The sequence below is a fragment of the Nannospalax galili genome, unplaced genomic scaffold (assembly GCF_000622305.1).
Source record: "Nannospalax galili isolate Female #2095 unplaced genomic scaffold, S.galili_v1.0 scaffold169, whole genome shotgun sequence".
Taxonomy (NCBI): Eukaryota; Metazoa; Chordata; class Mammalia; order Rodentia; family Spalacidae; genus Nannospalax; species Nannospalax galili.
In genome coordinates, this window is record NW_008360327.1 from 1,258,324 (window position 1) to 1,277,853 (window position 19,530).

The 19,530-nt window shown below is 47.0% G+C and overlaps 1 protein-coding gene across 4 annotated transcripts in view; it reads left to right on the forward strand.

Annotated features, from left to right (window-relative positions):
- Positions 1-19,530, forward strand: part of Zbtb7c (zinc finger and BTB domain containing 7C) — a 393,754-nt gene that overhangs the window by 249,921 nt on the left and 124,303 nt on the right. For 3 of the 4 annotated variants that reach the window (XM_029560101.1, XM_029560102.1, XM_008825893.3), the window contains one exon: positions 6,213-6,274. The gene's annotated coding sequence lies outside the window, so the exon portion shown is untranslated. Of the gene's footprint in view, positions 1-6,131; positions 6,275-19,530 lie in introns of those variants that run through there. The other variant, XM_029560103.1, reaches the window with a different exon arrangement.

Here is a 19,530-nt window from a genome sequence, read left to right on the forward strand (position 1 = left end):
TCTAGGTTTGCCTTTGCAGGAACTGCTTAACTGTCTTCCAAAAAGGCTGCATTGGACATCTCTCATGTGGCTGAGTCAGAGACAGAGCAAACCATAGCCCATCAGTAGAGATTCTAAAGCATTCTGAGAAGAGCAGCTCTGCCACCTAGTCACCAGAGACCCTTGATGACCACCCCTGGCCCTAAAGCCCTGAGGCTGGTGGGCCCACAGGAACAGCTCACAATACCAGGCCTTTGCTCACCTGGGAACTAGGCTGTCACTAGCTCCAAGATATGGTCTACCAGATATAGTCAGCTCTCATTATATGCTGGGGCCTTGCTAGCAACAATGATCAGCATCCCCCTCATGGGACTCACCTCTGTTGGAAGGCCACACTCACTGACTTCATGTGCACCAGTGGTTTGTTTGGGTTTTTTTCCTACTGCTTTCTTTCTTTTTTAAAAAAATGTGTGTGAGGGTTTGTCTACATGTAGGTATGTGCACCATGTGTGTACAGCATACAGTGTCTACAGAGGCCAGAAGAGGGCATAGGAACACCTGGAACTTGAGTTACAGATGGTTGTGAGCTGCCATGTGTGTTCTGGGAACTGAACTTGGGTCTTCTGCAAGAGCAGCAAGTGATCTTAATGACTCCCTAGCCCCTCCAACTGCCTTATTTAATCCTCACTCCCACCCTGTGACCAGGAGGGAAGGCACTATTATATGCCCAAGTGGCTGGCAAAAGTCTAATGCAGAGGGAGGTTAAATCACTCACCCAAGGTCACATATCTGGTCACTGGTAGCTGACTGATCTGAACCACCAGGCCTCATGGCCTCTAAGAGCTACAGACCCTGCCACACCACAGAGTGTTCTCTAAGAGAACTTCTTGTGGCCTCTGCTACTCTAGTCTTGTTCCCAAAAGGAGTCTGCCTGACCAAGCTCTCAACATCAAGGAGCCCTTATCCCTGATGGTTGACTGCCACATGCTTATTGTGGAACAAGAAAATCAACAGCATACAGCTTGAATTTGAACTCACCCACCCCCCGCCCCCCCCCCACGTGAGCGCTCCAACTTGTCTTTGGTGTAACTTGGGAGCATTTGTCCTCCCCAGGCTGAGATACCTTTGGCTGCTGATTGAGGGATTTACCAGGATCCTCTGAGCATGGAAGGGTTTTTTTCCCCAAAAAATATCCAATAGAGACTCCAGGAACAATACCAATTTTGTGTCACATGCTGATTGTCTGTGTTCTGCCAGTTCCTTGAAGAGAGAGGTTAGTGCAGATTAAAGGACAAAAGAAATATTGATTGACTTTGTTGGCTATCCAGTCAGCCTCCATGTAGGCTGCTCAAAGCAGGGGTCTTCAGCAATGGGCTAAAGGGTAGGGGCCCAGGCTGTGCCTACGGGGGGCTCTGTGCCGTGTCCAGCCATAGCCAAGCACACCTTCTTTCTTCCTAGCCATAAAGTCCCCTGGCCCCCAAGGCATGTTGTATAGTGTCTTGTTCCTCTGGATGACATTATGTAAACGGAAGTTCACACTACACCTAAGGACCATACAGGTTCATTTAGAAAAGTCCAATGAGGCAGAGGACATGGCACAAAGCTGTGCCAGCACCCTCTAGCTGTGTGCCAGCTGTGCTAGCTGGAAGGCTCCAGGCAAATGGCATGGGACTGGGCTCCCTTCCTGTCTAGAAGTCTCCTGGGAAGAGTGTGGCAGGAACAGGCTTTCTCATGCAGGTAAGCAGAGATCTTAGGATGTAGTGGGACTCAATAAATGAGCTGAATCTATCCCACCTACATGACAGATGTATGGGAAATACCTAACCACAAAGCATCATCCAAATGTTAGTTAAGAGGAATTGTTAATATTAGTGTTAATGCCATCATGTCATTCAATATAGTTGCAATTTACACTTAGTCTTAGTCTTATAGTCACTGAGTGTTATAGAGGTAGGAACTTGAGTGTTTGTGACCACACATATGCAGATAGATGCTGGCTTCCTGCCTCCCCTTGTCTGTCTATACCATGGCAGAGAACAGGAGATGACCAGGAAACAGGGCTGTGAAAGGAAGCCACAGCCAGCCATTAGCCCAGTCTAGTGTAGAGCAACTGTTTCTCCTGGGATGGCAGGCTGGAGCCAGAGCCCTCTGTTCTTTGAATGCCACTTCCATTTAATCTTGCCTGTCTGGGAGAACCAGGAGCATCTGTCCTGCAGTAGCCAGCCTTAACAGACAACACTGAACCAGGGGCTGGAGAGATGGAGCCTGGATGATGCCCTTTGGCCCATTTCCAGCCATTCCTGGAGATTCAGGAAAGCAAGTCTTTAGTCTAGAGGACTTTAATGATCTAATGAGAGCCAGGCAAGCCAGGTCATACGTTTGAAAGTACCCAAGTCAGTATCTGAGAAAGCAGTAGAGTGACTATAAACCTTGTCCTGACTGAGGGGACATGGCTGGTACCTTGTCCCCCAGATAATGGTACCCAGCACCCAAGAGGATGGCAGGGTAGGAGGAGGGTTTCGAGCTGCCTCCCTGGTTCTCATCTCCAAACATGGTTTTATTATCTGTTTGAGTTGGAAGAATTGTCTAGATCGCACCTTATTTTATGATGGGAAATAGAAGGGAAGGTTTGTCTAGGGAGCCTGTTGGGCTCTTCCTGTCTCCCAGGCCTGAATTTTTTTTCCTTCTTTTTCCATTTGTAACACTAGGTTTTAAGACTTAAAGCACATTCTGAGGGAAAAAAATGTAGGACACTGAAAAAAATTACCTATGCTGTTGATTCTCTCTCACTCAGAGAAGCTGTTAGCTCTAATGACCTTTCCAAATTAATGAGATCTGTAATGCTCATCTGTGACTGGCAGGAACTGCAGGCTGGCCTGGAGTCCTAAGCTCAGTGCTCTACAGCCCACAGACATGCTGCATACCAGGCAGGGAACTGTGGTTGGCAGTTCCTGAGAAAGGAGGCAGAGGGACCCAAACAGCCCTTGGAATATGTGGTCCTGTGGCAAGCAAAGGGTCTTACCCACTGTTTCTATCTAGGGCTTCATTGGAAAGGGTAACATTCAGACATGAATGTAAAGTTGTGCTAAGCCTGTCCATGCAGGCTACAACATTTGCTGATAGCAGCAGCAGAAGGAACTGGAAGACTCTGAGGGAGGTAGGATTTGATGTTAGCTCAAGAGTGGGATACGGCACAGAGGTGGAGCAAAAGAGAAGTGTATTGGAGCCCATATGACTGGGAGGAAGCAGTTAGGTGACGGGGGATTGCACTGTCCCCAGAGGAAAGCAGATGCTGTGGGCAACTATGCAGAAGAACCCTTCCTCATTACTCAGACACCATGTGTGCCCATATGGCACAGACACTGAGTTAGCCAGCCACACCCTGAGCAGCAAAGCGGTGTTCAAGCTTGTAAGTCACACAGGCTGCTCTGATTTCCAGGATGAAGATGGACAGAAGTCTTGTAGAGATGTCCCAAGCACATTGAGCCATAGCTGTAAATGGACATTTTGAAACTGAGGCAGAATATAGGCAGGGGAGATAATTCAATGGTTAAGAGCACAGGCTGCTCTTGTAGATGACCCAGTTTCAGTTCCCAGCACCCACATGGTGGCTTACAACCATCTGTAACTCTAGTTCCAGGGGCCCCAACACCCTCTTCTGACCTCCAAAGGCATCGAACGCACAGGTACACATACATACGGGCAGACAAAATACTTATATGTATAAAATAAAAATAGATTTTTAAAAATTAAAAAAATTGAGGCAAAATATATATCACATAAAATTTACCATTTTAACCATTTTTTAGTGTGCAACTCCATAGCATTATTTATGTCATATTGCTGCACAATTGTCACCACCACTCATTTAGAACTGTCATCTACCCCACTTGGATCGCTATACTCATTAGATGCTAACTGCCCTTCCCCCTGTCCCCAGCCCCTGCCAACCACCATCTATTTCTTTTTTTTAAATTTTTAATTCATTTTATTTTATGTGTATGAGTGTCATGGCTGTGTGTATGTGAGTGCACCTGTGTTGTGCAGTGCCCACAGGGTCCAGAAGAGGTGTTGGGTCCCTGGGAACTGGAGTTAGAGACAGTTGTTTGTGGGATCTCTCCCTCCCCTCATGGGTTGTTGGCCACTGGTTCACAAGGACAAAGGGAGCAGAAGTGACGAATGGGGTCAGGACGGCCAGTGAGCACTAACGGAAGAAGGCCCTTCCAGGGAGACAGATTCAGTGATACAGCTCCAGACTCAGTGAAACAGCTCCGTTTATTCAGTGGGGGTTAGGGAAAATATAGTTTGGAGGCAGTAGCCAATGCTTCAGCTGATAGGTGCTCATAGTATGCTTTATTTACATGTGGTAGCGGGATCCTATCGACTATGGGGCAATGCCTAATTATCATATAGAAAAAACCTGGGGGTAGTTGTTACTCCAGGTAACTATGCCAAAGGTCATGTTCCAAATAAGGTCAGGCATCCATGCTTGGTGGCACTTTCCAGGTAGTCAGGCAGAGAGCAGGGGGCCCCCTGCTGAGAAAGGGAGTCCTTCCATATAGCACTGAGCCCCTTAGAGGGCCCCCCGCTGAGAAAGGGAGTCCTTCCATATAGCACTGAGCCCCTTAGAGCTATCTGGACATGGAGGACTACAACCCTAGCAGCAGCGTCCCCCAACAGTTGTTAATTGTCATATGGGCTCTGGGAATCAAACCCAGGTTCTCTACAAGAGCAGTCTGTGCTCTTGACCATTGGACCATCTCTCCAGCCCCTCTATTTCTATCTGTACAAATTTGACTAGTCTGGAGTTCTCATGTAAGTGGAATCATGCAGGATTGGTCTTCTTGTGACACCTTTTCAACATGCCCTTGAGGTTCATCCACAGTATAGATATATCAGAATTTCCTTCCTTTTGAAGGGTGAATAATATCCCTTACTATGGATGTACCACATTTTATTATTCACCCAGTTACTGATGGAAACGTGGGTTGTTTCTACCTTTGGCTATTGTGAATAATTCTGCTATGAACATGGGTATACAAATGAGTGCCTTGTGAGGCTTTTGAGTTAAAAAGTAAAAAGTACTTCAGGCATTCAAATGATCAAGCCTAACCTGACCTGATGCTGTCACTCCCTAGGAGCCTTTGCTTCTCATCCTGAAATACACGGGTCATGTGGAATTTGTCGGTCATTGAGGTAGCAAAGTGCTTTGTGCTCTTGCTTAGAAAGTTCTCCCCTCACCTTCCAAACTGTATTTAAATAGGACATGGTGACTCACATCTATAATTTCAGCACTTTAGAGGCAGAGGCAGGAGGATTGCCTATGAAGTTGGAGGCCAGCCTGCATAGTGAGTTCTAGACCAACCAGGAATACAGCGTGAGACCCTGCCTTAAAAAAAAAAATTATAAAAGTGGAGGAAATTTACTCAGACAAGTCTCCCTTCCTGTGAAAGCCTCTTCCTTCCTCTGCTCCCTTCCAAGCTGGAGATAACAGTCACAGAACCAGACCAGAGGGCATCCTGTCTTAAGGTACTCTACCTCTGAGCACTAATTGCCCAAATTCACATTACAACACATTACATCCATGACACGCTCAGGCAGAAGGCAGGAGAATTCACAGTTCAGGTTGGCATTGTCATTAACTCAAGTCTTTGGTGTCAGCTCCCTCCCACAGCGGAGTGTCCCTGCATGGCCTCACAGTCAACCACCGCAGTGCATTTTCTGGCCTTTGTTGGTTTGTGTCAGCTCTTGAACACTATTTAAATGTAGTTTGGGGTCCATGAATGCAATTACCATTGTGTTATTATTCAGAGGCAGATTGTTAAGATGCAGGCAGCTGTACAAGGAGATGCCCTGTGTTGTGAGGTCCAATTTAGGAGGGCCTTCTGAGCCCGCGCGCACCGTTGCTAGGCAACCCCATGCTACAGAAGTGGAGGCCTCCTCGCTGGCTCCGGAGTGGGAAGAAGCTCAGCACCTTCAGGGAATTGGAGGCAGTGGTCAATCGGAGACTGGCAGGGCGCCGGGAGCGGGAGGAGGCGGCGTAGGCCGAGCCCACAGGCTTGCAGGGGTGGGGGCGCACACCAGCAACACATGCTGTTCCCAGGGAGGGGAGGAGGGTGCTGCAGAAAGGAAAATGCAGAGAAGGTGTGGAGCCTGAGGCCAGCCAAGAAAGCTCCGAAGGACACCCAGAGCAGATGCTAATGCGCATCTACCTCCTGTGCTTCTCTTTGCAGGAAATGAACAGGTTTGCAGAAAAACGGGTGGACTGAAATTGAAGACGAAGGTGTTGGTGCTTGTGAGTATGAATTTTGCTTGTTGAGTTCTGTGGTTTAACGATGCTCCTGAGATGTGGGCGGTTTTCTCTGCTAGGGAAAGGGAGCTTGACCTGGGGTGGGATTGGCTTTGAATTCTTCTTCTGGAAGGTGCCTCTCGCTGGGCAGGCCTAGACCCAGGCACATAAGGCATCAAGTTGAAGTCTGATGCTCTGAACCCTGGCTCTGTCCTCTACTGGTTTCTCAAGACAGAGTCACCCTGTGACTGTGGATTGGTGAGTAGGCAGAGCAAGACACCCCCCTCCCCCCAGAAAGGGGGAGGCTGTGTCTATACTGTTCTAAATTTTTTGTTAGGTTGTCCCCATCAGAACAATTCTCACAGATTCTAGAGAAAAGTGTGCTCAGGGCTGTAAGACAGATTAGTCCTGTTATCTGTGTGAGAAGAGACATCTACACAGAGATAATTAAAGAATTTTCTAGAAAAGCACATGGGATGGCTCCGGCTCCTATGGCACAGACAGAGGTAATGGTGTTGGGGACTGGTCAAACAAGACCCTCTGGACAAGGACAGTCTTGATCATGGGGAAGGGAGGGAAGGAGGCGCAGAGCAGAGGCCTTGCAGGGGAACTGACAAGGACCTTTGTGAGGGGCAGCACAAGTGTGGGTACAATGGGTGTGGGGAGAGGTTGGTGAGGCTGGACAAGGTGCTAAGAGCTCAGAATAGCTCCATGAATGGTCCAGGCACAAATAACCAAGATCCAGTAAAGTGTCCTTCATCTGTGTAAATAAAAGTATATTTTTCCCAGTTTGTCTGCTGGTCTATCATGTGCAGATGGCTGTGTCGGTTTTTCACCAAACTTGAGATTGACCTTGAGATCAGTACATAAATACACTTAATAGATACAGAAAACCCATGAGTGGGATCTTCCCTGGGTCTCAGAACATCCTTACAGTGCACATAGAGCCTTCTGCATGGGACAGCAGAGCTAAGGGCCACTAGCACCCACAAGACCAGCACTTGGGGACACATCTTGAGCTCTAAGTGAACAGTCACCAAGATGGTGCTCCCAACTGTCCACTTGTTCTTCTGGAGAGCAGCTGGTGACCAGGCTGAGTGCCAGTTGGAATATAGTTATTTAAGAATCACTAATTCATTATGTTTTCCAAACCAGCAGGAGGGGCTGGCTAGTTGGAAATCTCAATCACAATGAGTAGCATTACTTGTTTGCATACACATAGCAGTCCTGCCTCTTGAGAGCTTCACGGAGGCTGTCAGGTATTCCCATTGTAGAGATGAGGAAACTAAGGCTTAGTATGGCTGAATTTCTGCATGAGTTCACTGAGCTGGTAAGTGGCACCATTAAGCTGTTCACACTGACCTGCTGCTGCAGGAAACTGGATCGATCCCTCTCTCTCTCATTAGAAAGCAGGCCCTTCCAGGGCTGGCTTCACCCTTGTGCATCCCTCTTGGGGAAGCAGTATGATAGTCACATGGTCTCCAGGATCCCATTGGTGGAATTCTCTGATCTGGAGGCCAGTGTGCTGTGTCTCTGGCTTTCATAGACAACGCATCAGGCCAATGGTCTCTGACAGGGCAGGAAGATGTTTATACTACTGCCCCCAAAGTGGAAGGCTGTGTGCACATCTGACACCAGGGACCGTTCCATCAACATGAGAGGGCTCCATTTGGAACTCCTGGTGAATGACTGGTTGGGGTTTCCTGGGAGCAGAACCTGAGATGGTATTGGGCACATGTGATACATTTCATAGAGACCACTTGACAGGAAGATGAGGGAGACAGGTACTTAGCCAGGATGTGTACTGGGTGAGTCTCAACTCCACATGCTGTACTGCAGTGATGTCTGGGTTGAAGACCAAGCTTAGAATTTTGTGCCCCATTATTCCTCATCAGCCATTCCTAGAGTGTTGCCACCTCCAAGACATCACCTCAGTCAAGGACAGGGGCTCCAGAGGCCTAGGTGAAAGCCACTTGCCACATGCTCAGCAGCTGAGAAAGAGTGTACCAGTAGGACCTGGGCCCCAGCACCCACTGCATTTACTCTCATGCCTACAAGCATCTGTATTGTGAAGACAGCCACATGTCACAGTCTTCTGACCCAGCAGTAATCTTGACTGAAGCTACATTTGTGTTTTAAGAGTATAGGTAGAGTTAGGGTACATGTAGAGATTCTAAAGCAGTAATCCATAGTACTGATGGCTGTTCATACTGAAAATATGTACTTTTCTTTATCTGGTATCTTATTGTTATAGATAATAGAGTCTCATGGCTCTTAATTGGAAAGTACCACAAGGTCTTTAGTAAAAGTCTCCTCCCAATTCCTGGCCCCAAACCTTTATCCTCTTAGAGACATCCAATGTTTCCAGAGTTGTGTGCTGCTGTTCACAAGCCTACGCATGCCAACAACAGCATGGATCGGATGTGATGTCCAAACTCTGGTGAATATAACTTCATACTGAGAGATACTACCTTCTTGGGTCTTAGAGTCAATAGCTGGGGTTATTCGAGAAGGTGCTGAGCTGAAATGAGCCTTGCCTTTGAAGTGGAAGCAGTTCACAGCCTGAGTCACGGACTCTGCGTGATCACTAAAATACATTCAAAACTTTTCATGTTTCCAAACTTCTTAGAATTTCTATCTGGACAAGTGATAAAACAATCACAAATTGTGTTTCTAATTGCAATAACTGTTTAAAGCAAATTGCACACAGTTTGAGAATACTGTATTACAGCCCTTGGAATTCCCAAGCCTTTAAAATAATTTAATATTTCTCTAAATTATTTAGTGCAAATCATTGAGGTCTTGCTGCATGTGTTAGCTGATGTCATTTGCATCTTGTTTAATGACATTTCTAGCATGGAGATCTACTGCATTTTCAGAACCTTGTGAGTTCTCTATGGCTTCTTTGAATGAAGTGACTTAATCGTAGGCTGGAAGCGATAGAGTGGGCTCCTTTACTGCTGAGCGTCCTGTTATAGGAATCCCTGAACTGGTATTGAGGCCATCTGTCAGTAAAAACAACCCAGGAAATCATTATGCAGCAAGCAGTCAGACGCAGAAGACTTCTAAGGCCCTTTTATAGCTGGGCTAGTCTGTATATCCATGTTATGTACCTCACTGGATCCCAGGCTAGCTCCTTAAACTGCATACTTCTTCTGAATCTAGGTCTCATGGGTTTGATCTAATGCTTATGAATATCCAAATCATACTTCTTTGGAAGCCTTGTTGGCCCAATGTGTATGCTTCTCTCTTACAAGCAAGCTTCCTTCTTCCGGTTCACCCCCACACGCCCCTATTATAAGAACTCCTCTAACTTGTACATGGCCTGTTCCAGCCCCAAGAGCGATTTTGGTGGTACCCCCATGAGGCCATGAAAAAAAAAATCTCATTTCCGTTCAAGAAATTGAATCATTATCTAGATTGAAATAATATCTTTCCTCGTCCTGCACCAGATAAAAGATTAAATTGGTGGAGTTTCCTTATCACTGCAGCTTGCAGGACACAGAATAATGGCCTGTCACTGCACATGTGTGTGGGTTCTGTAATACAGAGCCCACAGCAGCTCCTGGCCTACTTTGCATGGTTCACTGTCTGTGGCAGTAGAAGACAATGCCATTAATGACAAATGTCACGATATGAAAAGGAGAGGCAACATGGGGCCTACAGTAGCCTGAGAAGGTTCTAACCTCATGGTGGGTATACCTCTCAGACAGCATCTCATGAGTATGGGCAATTGTAGGGGCTAGTAAATATGAGAGATGCTCTTATCCTTTCAGGATGTAAGTGTGCTGGAGCCCTGTGCCATTGGCTGAGCTTCCAAAGCTTCAGTCACAGTAAGGGACTTACTTGAGCTTACAGCTTGAGAAGGTGTTGTAGATGTAGCTTAAGTTAATCAAAGTACAGCACCAAAGTACAGACAGACATCCTTGGGAGAAAGTGTTAAGAGAGTCTGGCATTTGGTCTTGTCTACCATGATGGGGCAATTCTGGCCTCTGGGGACCCCAGACTTCTGGTTCAGCAGGGGTAGCAGCAAGAGGGGCATTGGGAGGAAGAATCAAGGCAATGTTTGTGCATAGTCCAGGCTCCTGGTTGTCCCCTCTGTACCTCCTGCTCTGCTGGTCAAAGAGGCTCTGTCTCATCCCAGGGGGGTTATAATGTGAACTACAGCAAGGATGCTTTAGTTCTCTGAACACTCAGCCCCACACACTCTTGCATCAAAAGAAAGTCTTCTATAGTGTCAGAGAGCAAGTTCAGTGTATCTGGTCCAGTCCTCCCTGTGGCCTGACCTCAGTTCCCTCCCCTATGACAATGGCAGAGGTGTCTCAAAGGTATGAGTGGCTGACCTTTGAGGGCTTTCAGGGTACCAGTACTGTCCAAATTGTTGCACATATATTAACTAAATCCACACAACAACTCTGTGGTCATATACTTTCTTTACGATTGTAAAGGAGCAGAAAGGTTAAATCATTTGCTCCAGGTCTCACCACTAAGCGTTGGAGCTGGGATCTGAAGTCAAGCAGTCTGCTGAGATCTTTTGAAAAACTTACAGCAGATTACATCAAGAGTAAATAATGTCAAGCAGCCTGAGCATTCATCAGACCCTAAGCCCTAGTTCTAGACCATTCTAACACTTCTAGAAAAGCAATAATAATAGTCACATGTTTGTAATGTTCCAGGAGGCCACAGAGGTGGACTCTGCCCTAAGTGGGAGATTGAATGATATACTAGTCAAGGTGCCTGACCTTAGATGCTGGTAGCTTAGATGCAGCCTTGGATTGTTTGCTGCAAGGCTGTGTATCAACAGGCTTCCCTCCCACTGACCTGTCCCCTCTCTGACCCAACCCCATCTTCCTGAAGATCCTCCTAAGCTCTTAGGGCTATACTGCCTACTTAGACCTCTCTACAAGAAGAATACCCCATCCCCCAACTCCACCCTATCCCCATTTACTCCCCTTCCTTCCCCAGCCAGGTGTAAGTGGCATGAAAGCGCCTATCTGTAGAATCTTGTCTTCAAGAGGAGTGCTGGCCTGTCAGTGAGCACGCCTGATTGCCATGGTAATCAGCAGCCGAATGGAGTGATTTCATAATACATTTTCATTTGAAACAGGAACAGGTGTACAGGGGAAATCAACATTGATCAACAAGATCTGTCTTGGGAGATTAATAGCAAAGTTAGGGCTGCTTGATGAAACAAAGGGAAGAGAGAAATATCTGGGATTATACTTAAGGACCTTCCAGCCTGACCTCTCACATTTCCCTGCTCCGTTCTTACCATCCTGATCCCTGAACTTTTCAGTAACATTCTTCATGGTGCTTGTTGGTGTTCACTGTCCTCCCCATGCTTAATGTCCTGTCCATCCACCTCCCCTGAAAAGCAGTCCTGGGCCCACCAACCTGACCCTGGGAATCCTGTCTCCACCACCCACCTGTAGCCCCACATTTGGCCTACAGAACTCATTCTCTCCAACTAGCTGGAAAGTCCTTGGACATGCACTCATTTAGCCTGTGACCCAGGCACAAGCCCTGCTCAGCCATTTGGAGAACCTTTGTCAGTTAGGGCCCCTGTTTCCACCACAGAACCCTCAAAGCAGTTGACTGCACAAGGCCTTGTGCAATATCCCTAGGAGAGTGATTACAGTGCCACCATGAAACCTTTGAGTGATGCCAGCACTCCAAATGCTTAAAGCATTCTTTCCCAATGGAGAATTGGAATGAGTTTGTATTATGCTGTTCCTTCCAGAGATGAAGCTACAAAGGGGAGCAAAGAATACTGCCCAGCAGTTCTGATTTTTAAACAAAGTCTCTGTTCTTCATCCCATCTACCCACTCACAAACAGTACTCCCATATTCATATAAGAGCCTACTCTCCTGGGACCAGGTTGGCCTTCCTGCATATGGGAACCCACCCTCCTAGGACCAGGTGGGCCTTCCTTGCTGCTCCCCTGTGGTCCTCAGCAGCTCCAGTGCAGGGTAAGTTGGAAGCTGCCTCACCCTCAGGTCTTAGCACAGTGGGGCACATGCCTGGTTCCATTACTTTGTCCTGGAGCTGCCAGTTTCTCTGCCATAGGGCAGAAGACAGAATGGCCTTGACAGAGACATCACATAAAAGACCTCCTTCTCCACTTTCAAGCAGACAATGAATGCATCAGAGGAGTTGCCAGGTCTGCTCTGACACTGCAACAGGCATTAGTTAATATTCCAATTTTAATAGAATGCATAATAAGGAGCCCCAAGTGTCTCTCAGAACCAATTTTGATGAACATGCTTTCTGCCACATGCTCCTCTTGTTGAATCCAGCTCCTAAAGAGCACCTAACAAAGGGTTTAGCCAAGAAGAAAGGCATTCTCCACCAACTTTTCTCTCTTTTCATTCCCTTCGTGTACTGCTTCTCAGTGAATGGTAACTCATGAAAAGATGAAACGAAGTTGGAACAGAAAGCAGTGTGCCTCAGGGTGAGGCCTGGCATAGCAGGCCTGGCTTTTGTTGGGCAATGTGTGCCTGCCTTACAGGTAGAGGCCCTCACTGAGGGCACCAGCTACACAGAAAATCTGAACGCATTCCTGAGGGAGCTGCACCTCCACAGGTGTCTGTCTACGTCAGGGCAGCAAACAGGTGGCACAGTCAAGAGTGGGCACTTTAAAGGGAGTTGAGTCCAGAGGCCAGGGCAAAGTGTGTGTGTGTATAGGGTGGGGGGCAGGGTCTTAAGACCCAGTGCAGCCACTGAAGCTGTTAATATTCAGACTGTTTCTTCTGAGACAGAAGAGAGGAGGAGGAGGAGGGAGGCATACTAAGAGCTGGGTCAGCATGGGAGGCTATGGTATCTGATCCAGGGATACGGTCAGCATGAAGAAAGGGAGACAAGGCATTAAACTCCAGACCTCTACCTACCTCACTCCCTCTGGTCTCCATTCCTTTCTTCCTTATTGCTGAACCCAATAGGAAGCCAGAGGCTTGAGAGCCTATGGCTTCAGTCTGCCTTCTGGGGCACAATGCTTAGTGGGAAAAGGTGACAGGCAGGCTGGAGGGCCAAAAGGAAGGCAACAGCTCAGCATACTTGCTCCTAAATAATGGACCAGTGTGGACAGTATGCCCAGAGGTCTGATCAAGGCAAGCTTGATCTGAGGAACAATTCCAAGGCCTCCAAGAAAATCCTGGGGGTAATGGGGGAGACAGAGAATGAGAATGAATTTTCCAGAGATCAAAACTCATGCTTCATTTTGGCAAGGACTTGGGAACAATAGCACTGTCACAAGGGTTCCCTTGGAACAAGTGGTGAGACCATGAGTGAATCCAAGCTAGAGTGATACATTGCACCCTGCCTTGAAGGAGCCTATAGTGGGGACTGGAATACCTATGCAGGGGGCCAGGAGTCCAAGGCAGCCTTGAAAGAGGTCAAACCCAAAGAAAAGCATGTTGTAGGTGAGGACAAGTGTAGTTCAAGGTCAGAGTGCAAGGGCCTGAGTTCCCTTGAGGCCTGGCAGGAGCCTATAATTCACAGTGGAGCTTTGCCAGGTAGAGGTCAGCCCTGGACATCCTTGTTCTAGACTCTCAGGTGCCTTTGGGAAAGGTAGGCAGCTCTCAACTGACTGTGGAAAAAATCTGCTAGGAAACAATGTCAGGAAAGTATAAGATAGCAATCCCTGGTGCCTCTGGCAGAGCTGAGCTCAGCGCTTGCAGGTGAGATTGCTTTGCTAACTGCCCAAGCTTGGTATAGTCCCACAGAAGAAGAAACAGGGACCTCAAGAGTAGTCACTTCTCCAAGGCCACAAGTCCAATCAGCTAGCTTGACTCTGGAACTTTCCCCTAGCTGGGGACAGTGTGTACCTGGAAGAAGACAGCAGCTGGGGACATTCAGGCACACCTGCAGAGCAGGGAAGCTTGCTAATATTGGAACATTCATTTACATTTTTATTTAGATTACAGAAGAGTGGTCAAAAATGAAAATAATTCAAATTCCTCTTATAGCCTTATTTCCTAGATATTTACTATGCCACCTGTATTATGCCTATCATTTACACATATACATACACTTGGGTGTACAAGAATGCATCATTTCTAGAACATCTGAGGGTAAGTTGGACATACCATCGCCCTTCATATCCCTTATCAATCCAGCATGTATTTGCAAAGGACAAACACACTCCCTGACATAACCACATTTAATATTAATCCATACTCTTATTTAAGCTGTCCTTTATATTCCATTTTGTCAAAGAATATCAGTTTTGTTTCTCTAAGGGTCTCCTTACTCTCCTTTCACCTGGGACATTTTTACAGCCTTTCTTTGTCTTTTAGGACATTGACATTTTTGACAAATAAAGTGCCTCCCTCTTATTTTTAATAAAAAATTTCCATTTCATCTAATATTTCCTTGTGATTAGATCCAGGTTATGTGTTCTTGGTCAGAATCCTGTATAGCTTTGCTCTTTGGGGGTGATTTTGTTTGTGTGTTTGAGACATTGTCTCTCCATGTAGCCTAGGCTGACCCTGAACTGACCAGCCTCTCACCTCTGCCTCAGTATAGTCTCTCTTGGTCTTTCTTGGAGAATCACATTTATAGGCACTCCTTACTTGCTGAGGTTGATTTTGCTTGATTTTTTGAGACAGGGTTTCCCTGTAGTCCCAACTAGCCTGAAACACATTATGTAGACCAGGTTGGCCTCAATCTCACAGAGCTCCACCTGCCTCTGTCCAGGTATTATTGTCTACCTTTATCTTTCATGCTTGCTTGTTTTTCTCCATTGGAATGAGGCAGCAGTCTGTGGGAAGTGCTTTAACACCATGTACGTGCCTGGCTACTTAGACACTTTCCTGAGGTGCAACAACCATTCACAGCTCTCCCTCATCTGGTCCTTAAAATGATGGTTGCAAAATGATGTTTATCCAACTTTAGCATGCCTCCAGATCTACCACTTGGCCCAGATTTATTTATCTCTTTATTATCTGTGTGCACTCATTAATCCCTATTTTCCTAATGGTTTATTATTTTTCTGCCCAATTATTTTGGTGTTTAAATTGTTTCAGATTTAATGAGTGGGGGCCCTTCAAGCAAACTTCCATGAGAGTTGATATACCATAATTTCTTTGAGCAGGCTCTTACTTTCTGTCCTAAGAAGAGGCTCCAGACCCATCTTGCACCTGCCCTGCTCTATCCTGAAATCAATCCTTTCTCTGAGGATTCCTGGCTCCTCATCCTAGGCAATAAGATTAGAGTCCAAGATCTGGGCACTGAATTGCTCAGCGCTTCTGGAATCTTTACTTCTTGGCTCTTCAAAGGATGAAACTAGGAACTACATACATGATATACATCTGTATGTCCACATGCCTTTCAATAAGTGTGAATATGTTTGCACATAATAATATGCATATACATTCACACACACATATATATACACACATACACACACACATATCTACATACACACATTCCTGTTCTAGGAATCATGAACCTACATCCATGTTCCAATTCAATTCATTTCCACTGGGTTGTTTCATGTGGTCCCTGCCCCATATTTATCTGTCTTTCCCATGAGTGCTTCCTCTGAGGGCTTTTCAAGGGTGGGACTACAACCTATGGGTGAGCACTTCCTTTAATGCTGAGTTCAGCCTTGGGGGAAGATCCCAGTGAGATGGAATGGGAGAGGGTGGAGAGGAGAGTTAGGTGCACAATGAGATTGTATGGGTGGGCAGCTTGGCTATCAGATCCTGTCCATGTCAGGAATGGCAGGAGTTGATATGGCACTGAAGAGATGGAAGGGAGGAGCCTGGACTTTATCCCAAAGATGGCAGGAAACCACCTTGGACTTGAATGTAAGAAAGATGCCCCAGTGGAGGAAATGAAAGTGGTCTCTTCCCAGAGCTGATACCAAAATTAAATAAGAGACTTGTTGACAACATTTTTTAACTGGCATTAGGCCTGCTTAGAGCAGTTCAAGAATCATTTATTTCTTGTATTTTGAGTAATCCATGATTTTCTTAGGTATCAAGTCCAACATCCATGACACAGTGTGACTAGTCAAATCAAAAGATAGGACATGAAAACTAACACAGGGCCGGAGAGGGGTCAGGTGGGTCAGTGGTAGAGCCCTTGCTTGGCATTCATAGGTCCTAGGTTCCATCCCCAGCAAATAGTACCAAAAGTTGAAGTCAACTCAGGTCTAGAAACATCTTGAGAAGAGGGGCCTTGCTCCAGGACTGTAGAAAGTCAGGGCTAGAAGAAGGCACCATAGACCCATTTGGTAGAAGTGGAAACTAAGGTGTAGGGAACCTCACAGCAAGTTAATGCCTTGCAATAGGCTTAGGGTTGTGTTCACATGGCCAGACTCTCAGACTTGTCCCCCCTTCTTCCCTTCCTGGAAGTCCCTGGGCTTCTTCTCCCTCTTTGGTAGAGGCCTTCCTGGCAATCTTGTGAGTGGGAGTTTCTAAACCGTGTATGGTACTGACCCACAAAGGAGAAAAAGGGAAGAGCTGGAAGCAGGCAGAGAACTAAGGAGGCAGCAGATTCTGCCAATTTCTGCACCCCAAGTTGCCCCTGAGGGAGGGCCACCTAGGACCCAGGGCTTCATTGCTCTCTCCTCCCCAGCCCCTGCAAGGGGCCCAGCAAAGGGCCCAGCAAAAACCTTTCTCAGTGGCTCCATGGGTCATGTCAATCAAATGTGTGAGGAAAATAATAAGCCTCAAGCGATGTGGCTGCAGTGTCCTTTCAAGCTGGCTTATCTGCTCCCCTGGCTCCTGCTGATGGAGGCCAGGAGGTTGCAAAATCTAGAAGTCTAGTGAAGGGAGGGAGGGAAGGAGGGCAGATATAGACCGTACTCCTACCCTTCTACCTCCTTCAATCCTGCAGCCCCTGTTGAGAATTAAACATCCTGGATCAGATTCCCCAGAACCCCCAGATTCCCTACCCTACCCTGTATTGCACTCCACCAGCTGGGGAACCAGCCACATCACCATATTTCAGGACTGCTGGGAAGGCTTTTCACATCAGGAGCTTCCCACCAGGGCACTGTTTCAAACCCAGTTGTCAGCTTTCCCAGCCTTACCCTGCTCTGGGCATGGCTTTGTAGCCTCTCTGTCCCAGGTGCCTGTCAAACCCCAGGGGAGAATGACCTTCTCCCTGCCTGCCACCTACATGTGTAGGTTCCAGCTTTTCTTGCTGTATCTCATTTTTTATCATAGGTCGTTGTAAACTGGAGACTGTTTGCCTCTTTGAACTAACATGGAGCTGGAATTGCTTCCTTTTCAACTTTGAACCCGCTAGACACAACTGGAAAGACCATAGTCTTTCTGAACATGAAGGAATAGTTTGACCTCTTGCCTGACACTTGCTGAGTGACCTTAGGGAAGCCTTGTGTCCTGCCTTAGCTTCCATGTCTTCAACCACTGGAAGATCCAGTGATTTAGTAAATGTACCTGGAATAGCAGCTGCCTCTAGCAAGACACCATTTTGCACTCACAGACACCTACTGCGAACCTGTGGTCCATGGCAGTCCAGGGGAACAACTTATACTTGAAGGTCACCTGCCAACCTCTGTGGAGAATGTTCCAGCTGACTGGGGCTAGCCTGTGATGATGAATACAGTGTCTGTCCTCACGTGTAACAGTCTCTCCCATCACAGACAGTGGCTTGTCTAAGTCCTCTCCAGCCATTCAGTTGTTAAGATTAGTCTCTGAAATGCTGGTCAAGAGATGCTAGAGTGGCCAGGTTCCTCCTTCTGGGAAGTGGGTAGCCCCAAACTGGGGAAGAAGCCATAAGACCAGCTTTTCTCTTGTTCAGCTCATAGCCGAGCCTGGGAGCTTGGATGTGGAGCTCCACGGGCTCAAACAGGGCCAGAGAAAGTGCCAGGGAGACCTGCTGCCAAGGGGATTTAGGCTTAGCAGAACGGGACTCATCACCCCCATGCCCCAGTTTCTTATGCCACTCCCAGCTAGGCAGCTAGTTAAATGCTGCAAACAGGCTGTGTGCAGAGTGCAGAGCATAGTGGTCAAGAAGTGAAGGCAGCCGTCCAAGGGAAGTACCATACTGATGTGGCATACCTGGAGAGCAGCAAGAGGAAGCCTGGAGTCACATCAGACAAGTGCAGATCATGGCCATGGGGGTGGGATGGGAGAGGAGCTGGTACAGGAAAGCCTTGGGAGGGGTATCTATGGAGCCCTTGTACATGGATACATGGGGGCTCCACATAGACTCTCCTAAGGCATACTGGGTCATAGTCCTGCCCCACCCCCAGGCAGGAGGGCAGCCCTCTCCCCCCACAGCGAAACCATGAGAAAACAGGTCTGAAAATGGCCTTCTCTGCATCTGCCCCTGGCTTGGCAAGCTTCCCTGGTGGAATGCCTCTCTTTGTTCCTGATGTCTTCCTGATACCCCTAACCCAACACTTAGCTTGAAGGATGGAGCTGAGGAGCCCAGTTCTCATCTCAACATGCCCAACCTCTGGAAAGGTGGCCAAGTCCACCGGAAGCTGTGAGGAATGAGTCCCTGTTCACTTCTGATGGACCCAGATACCCCACCACCCCCCAGAATAGAAAGGCCAGGTACTTGTTGACCTGATGCTTAAGCCAGGCCTGGTAAACCTGTGCCCATAGTCATCCAGTCCAGTAAGGATATTCAGCAGGGCCTGTGACCTACTCACTTAGTGGTTCAGGGGGGTGGGGGGAGCAGTGAAGCAGTAGAGCACCCCACCACCCCATCATACAGGTCATGCTCTAAGAGCACCCGATCTGCATCTTTGCTTTATTGGGGGAAGGTAGTCTTTGAGTAAGCAAGTTTCAAGTGAGGCTTTCAACGAATAGGTAATGAAATGACAGTTTAATTGTACTTCTGGCTAAGGTTAAGGATTGGAGTCAGGAAAAAGAGCCTCTTCCTCTACTCTCCCTCACAATATGGAGGACAGACAGTTCATTGTCTCCAAAGGGACACTTTTGGAAATAACTGGTATTATTATAAAGGAAAGCAGGTGCAATATGGGAGGGACTTGCCCTGGCAAACAGAAGGCTCCATGAGCCAGTGTACTTGGCTGCTTTCTCTTCTCCATTATAGTCACGATAAAGATGGACTTCCCAACCCTCTCAAGGTAATTAATGTGCCATGGAACCTCAGGAAGTCCTTCACCTCTCTGATCTTTGTCACCCTCGTTCGTAAATTCATTTGTTCATTCCATAGATACTTTTTTTTTTTTTTTTTTTTTTTTTTTTTTTTTTTTTTTTTTAAAAAAAAAAAAAAAAGAGGACGATAAATCTTTCACTGTGATATATCAAAATAA